Genomic DNA, 6108 nt, shown 5'->3' on the forward strand with positions numbered 1-6108 from the left:
AAAATGCTAATAATTATTCCTGATTAATTCAGAGTTTCCCCAGCAGACCCCTCTCATGTGTAGTGTAACATCATGTACATCTTTCTCATCTACAGGGTGAGAACTGTTCTTGTTTGTTTGGTTGGTTGTGTGTGTTTTTTTAAATATTTTTATTGATTTCAGAGAGGAAGGGAGAGCGAGAAACATCAATGATGAAAGAGAATCATTGATCAGCTGCCTCCTACATGCCCCACACTTGGGATCAAACCTGCAACCTGGGCATGTGCCCTATTTGGGAATCGAACCGTGACCTTCTGGTTCATAGGTCGACGCTCAACCACTGCGCCACGCTGGCCGTGAGAACTCTTCAAAACAGAGTCTTTACACAGACATGGACATGTGACTACACTGCCAAAACCCTCTTTAAGCCTGACCTCTCGCTGCCTTGCTCCCTGCATCTACCACAGCAAGATTCCTGACTGATTGAGCAGGAGCAAGGGGACTCTCCTGCCACTCCTGTGTCAAGCAGATTTAACGTGCCCAGCCATCTGTAACAGGAAAACACACTTCCCACACACGGGTGCGAAGTCCACAGATGGAGGCCTGGGGATGGCTCAGTCCTTCAGGAAGACTTGGAGCCTGTGGCTTCCCTCTCAGAGCAATCTTTCAGAAGGGTTGCAGGCTATTCAACACATTTTCTTTTTTCTTTTTTTTTTTTTTTTTTTTAAACATATTTTATTGATTTTTTACAGAGAGGAAGGGAGAGAGATAGAGAGTTAGAAACATCGATGAGAGAGAAACATCGATCAGCTGCCTCCTGCACATCTCCTACTGGGGATGTGCCCGCAACCCAGGTACATGCCCTTGACCGGAATCGAACCTGGGACCTTTCAGTCCGCAGGCCGACGCTCTATCCACTGAGCCAAACCGGTTTCGGCATATTCAACACATTTTCCAGAAATTCCCTTAACTCTTCATAAGCCACAGCACACATCCCATGCCTAGCTATTTCCAGACAAGAACCGTGGCTCCCATGGCCGTACATGGCATCTTGCTCAATAGAGGAGGGGAGAAGTCAGCCAGTGTCCCCAGTGCCTAGGACATTGTCTGGCACAGACTTGGGGCTCGAGAAGTATTTGTGGAAGGAAGAACGGAAGTAAGGGAGGGAAGGAGGGAAGGAGGGAGGGAGGGAGGGAGGGAGGGAGGGAGGGAGGGAGGGAGGGAGGGAGGGAGGGAGGGAGGGAGGGAGGGAGGGAGGGAGGGAGGGAGGGAGGGAGGGAGGGAGGGAGGGAGGGAGGAAGGAAAGAAAGAAAGAAATTTTCTAAAAGTAGAATTGCTGGAGCAAAGAGGATATTCAGTCTGAAGGCTTTTAAACTGGCCAAGGTTATAGCAACTTTAGATTCTGTTTTAATGCAGCCAAAGGAAAGGCCTATAGTTCATCCTCGCCTTCACTACCACTGGACAAAAATAAAAGACAGGAGGGCCAGCCAACCCCCCTCTTGTCTTAAAATTTGTAGTTCTTTCACTGCTAGTGAGAGTGACCATTTCTGAAAATAGTTGTAGGTTGTTTTTATCTCTTCTTTCTCACCTGGTAATTCTGGACCTTTTACTCCTGGACCCCTTGACATCCCACCACACAGACACCTTGAGATAATACTAAGGAAACCTGGTTTTCTCTATTCTGGAGGTTTTCCGAGAGTCAGAAGAGAAGCTCTCCAGTTCTCATGCGGTCCACCCCAGCTCATACCCTGGCCTGCTGCCCACATTTGACTGTAGAGGCACAGAAGCCTGGGTCTGGTCTGCTCTTTCAGTCCCCAGCTCCAGGACCTGGAAGCCACTCCACCTGACAAGAAGTCTACTCCAATGCCAACCCCATCCCAGCCACTGCTAGCTCCCTCCCCTGCCCTCCATGTTGGAATTCAGCCTCATCTCCCTCAAATCACCCCCAAATCATGACATTTCACTCCTTCTGGGAAACTGAGACTAAAGGGTGCGTGCGTGCGTGCGTGTGTGTGTGTGTGTGTGTGTGTGTGTGTGTCAATTTGGCAGGTGCTCTCAGCACCTGAGCATGCAGGGCCCTGTGCCTGGTGTTATCAGAGGTTAAATTAGAAAAGGTGTTGTCCTTGCCTTCAAGGAATTGACGGTCGAACACAGGAGACAACCTATATTCAGATCATAGATAATAATGGCAATGCAGCATTTTGTGGATCCCATACCAGAGCTAAAGCCATGTGCTGGGGGCGGTCGGCGTCAGGCCTAGAAAATTGAGGAGGGCTTCCTGGGGGAAGTAGAATGTAAGCCCTGTGGCAATGGAGAAAGTCAGGCCAGGAAGAAACGACAACTTGAGCAAAGTCACAGAGGAGGGAATGTGCATTCTGAAGCTGCTGAGTTTTTTAAGGAGGAGGAACAGCAGCTAATGTTGGGCATGAGCCCTGACCGGTTTGGCTCAGTGGATAGAGCGTCGGCCTGTGGACTGAAGGGTCCCAGGTTCGATTCCGGTCAAGTGCATGTACCTTGGTTGCAGGCACATCCCCAGTGGGAGATGTGTAGGAGGCAGCTGATGGATGTTTCTGTCTCATCGATGTTTCTAACTCTCTATCCCTCTCCCTTCCTCTCTGTAAAAAAAAAATTAATGTTGGGCACAAGGGCTGAGGCCAAACTGCTCTGGAAGCCCGAACGCCATGCCAAGGAACAGGGAGTTTTATCATCAACATCTGAGCAAGAAAAACATAGTCGGGTGCTATCAGCTATCAATTGCCCACAACTATGTTTATTCAGAGATTAGACAACTAACCAAGAAAGACAAGAGAGCTGTAAATTGCCTATTGTGTCTGAAAAAATAACAGTAATTCTTGCCATTGATGTGGGCAGGCTTCCGTTTGTCTGCGAATCATGCAGCGTAACAATGGATCTGCATATGGTTCCACACATGCCATCTTGATGTGGGGATTTGCTTACAACCCAGAAAACTTTGTGTTTTCTGTCTTCATGGTTTCCTGGCATGAATCACTCTGTGAGCTGGTCTCCTCCAGGATTTCCAGGCAGAAGGAAGGGCAGGTGTCCCTTCTGCACCCCGATCCTCAAATGCATCTGGGGAGTTTCTGCTCCCACTTCCACCCCCTGGTTTCAACCTTACTAGTGGGTCATGCCAAAGCCCCTCCCTTTTCTCCTTTCTCGATCTCCCCAGCTCCTCCTCCCAGCCCAGGAAGGGTGCTTGCCTTCTTATGTACCAGGAGCCACCCTTACATCACAGCCTCCCCAGTTTTCTCTTCTATTGTTCACCTGTATAAACTCGAAACTCTAGTTCTTCATTGTTGGCTCCTACTTCTCTCCAAGAGGCTGGCTCCACACATAAGAGTCTTGCAAATGAAAATCATAGCTGTTATCTCTGAAGTGCACCTTCAGACCTACCTTGGAAGTTGGAAAAAAAAAATTGGTCTCTACTCTTCAGCTAGATTCTGCAAAGCCCCCTGTATAGTAAAGAATTTAACTTTGCCCAAAAAGGTCTGGCCTTGGTCATTGATCCTTGGGGAGAGCGTCTTTAAATCCTTGGAATGTCCCGCTTGATAAAAGTGTCCTTGCTTACCTGGGGGCTTTGGACCACCCCAGAAAGTCTATCAATGTGATTAATGGTGGGGGCTTTGAGTCACATATCAGTTCAACTTCCGAAGGAGCTGCAGCCTGAATCGGCCACGTGGGCAGTCAACCTCGGAACCCCAATAAAAACACTGGACACCGAGGCTCTGATGAGCTCCCCTGGTTGGCAGTGCTCCATATACATTATCACACGTCCTTGCTGGAAGAGTAACACCACCCACCACACTGGGACAGGACGACAGAAAGCCCACACCTGGAACTTTCTTCTCTGCCCCATGTGTCGCCTCCCTTAGCTGATCTCAATCTGTATCTCTTCCCTGTAATAAACCATAACCATGCGTGTAACGGCTTACAGTGTGTTCTGTGAGTTCTTCAAGTGAATTATCAAACATGAGGATGGTCTTGTAAGCCCCTAAACTTGCACTTGATGTCAGAAGTGAATGAAGTCTAGGGGACTGTTCCTTTAACTCTTGCACCCCTGATTCAGTAGATGCCTCAGCCTCAATGGGAAGAGGGGGCTGCAGAGCCACCAAAATGATCAGCAATGACAATTACACCAGCTAACACTTCAAAATATTATCCTTCACACACGTATGGAACTAACAGTGCGTAGCAATGCATGGTAAATGCTAGCAGTGAGGTGCACTCTCTGAGTGGTACTGAATTGAGAAGAGGAAAGTGGGCAAAATGGCCAGGGAAGACTTCATGGAAAAGGTGGGACTTGAACTGGAATTTCAAGAATGTAGAAATTTACATAGGCCGTGTGAGAAGAGCATCCCAGGTAAGAAGGTTCATATCAGCTTGCTAAATTGGCGGATCATTTAGAAATCTAGGAAAGAAAGGCTACCACAGGAAATTAGGGCATTATTAGCCTTGAAAGCTTCCTAGTGTTATCTCTCTGAACTCCCCCATTAGCCAACATATATATATATGAACTGGCTATGAGAAAAATGATGTCGGTGTAAACTCTGGTGACCTTTGCCCCCACAAAAAAGCCTTGGTAATTAACAAGGCTGCTGTGCCACCCAACTCCAGGAGGTGCCATTCACATAGAATTAAAGTGAACAGTGCCCCCTAGAGTTGTGAGATGCAGTTGCCCTCATAAGTGGGAAAAGTTTTGAGGCTGCAAGTCTGATATGAATTTGTTGACTCTAATAAGAGGAATTATACAACACTGGTCCTCATGCTGAAGGCCATAACATAATTAAGGCTAAAGGACCACACACACACACACACACACACACACCCCAAACGACAATTAGAGCTATTAACCAATGCAACTTTATGGAGGCAAAGATACTTGTTTAGAGGAAGCAATGAGCATAAAGGGATCAAAACATTGGAAGCACGGAGGGACTCTAGCTGCTCCATTCAAGTCAGCCTGCTGCTGGAAGCCACCATCAACCAGGGGCCTCAGCTCCAGGGGACACAACAATTCAGAGGCAATGAAAACCTGAGCTTCTGAATATTTCCACCTAACTTAGTCGAGCTGCTACAACAGAACAGCATAGTTTATAAACAACAGGATTTTATTTCTCAAAGTTCTGGAGGCTGGGAAGTCCGAGATGAGGTGCCAGCAGAGTTGGTGTCTGGTGAGGGCCCATGTCTTGGTTCATAGGTGGACACCTACCTCCTGGTTGTATCCTCGCAGGGCAGAGGGGCAGGAGAGCTCTCTGGAGTCTCTCTAATAAGGACACTACTCCATTCATGAGAGTTCTGTCCTCATGACTAATCACCTCCCAAAGGCCCCAGCACCTCCTACTACCACATGGAGGGTTAGATTTCAACATATGAACTGGGGGGAAACATAAACGTTCGGTGCATCATACCACCCCACTTGGCTGGCTGGACTTTTTGCCATCTGTTTCTATGTTTCCATAGAAAATAGCGTTTCCCCTTCTAACATGGCTCATGATATTTTAAGGGAGACCATGATCCACCCTAAGAATTTAAACTCTTACTCCAGAACAGAGAGAGAGAGAGAGAGAGAGAGAGAGAGAGAAAAAAAAAAGAAGAAGAAGAAGAAGAAGAAGAAGAAGAAGAAGAAGAAGAAGAAGAAGAAGAAGAAAGAAGAAGAAAGAAGTTTATGTAAAATTCCAGACATCCCAAAACCCTACTTGTGTCGCAGAACCAACATGTGATCCTGCTACTTTAATGAGAAGTGTCCCTCCTTATCAACATTCAGCTCTTCGCCTGTCAGAAGCTTTTGAATTTTAACTACACCTTAGCGTGTGATGATTTACTTTAAGCAGACTTCAGTTTGATCTGTAATGTGCAAATGGTGATTAGTTAGCATGAGAAAAACTCTAAGCCAGAATCTACGATTCAGAGGTAGCTACTAAGCCCCTTAAATACTTTTACTTAAATCTACTCCACAGTTTGTTAAATAGCATAAAGGACGTTAGAAACTATTTTAGTGAAATAAGTGGTATTTAAGGAATATACAGACTTACTATAAAAATTATCCAGGTTCCTTTAAGACATGAATGCTAACTGATATAAACTAGACTGTGGGGCGCGGCTGCAGTGTTT

This window comes from Myotis myotis, unplaced genomic scaffold (assembly GCF_014108235.1).
Source record: "Myotis myotis isolate mMyoMyo1 unplaced genomic scaffold, mMyoMyo1.p scaffold_m19_p_9, whole genome shotgun sequence".
Classification (NCBI taxonomy): Eukaryota; Metazoa; Chordata; class Mammalia; order Chiroptera; family Vespertilionidae; genus Myotis; species Myotis myotis.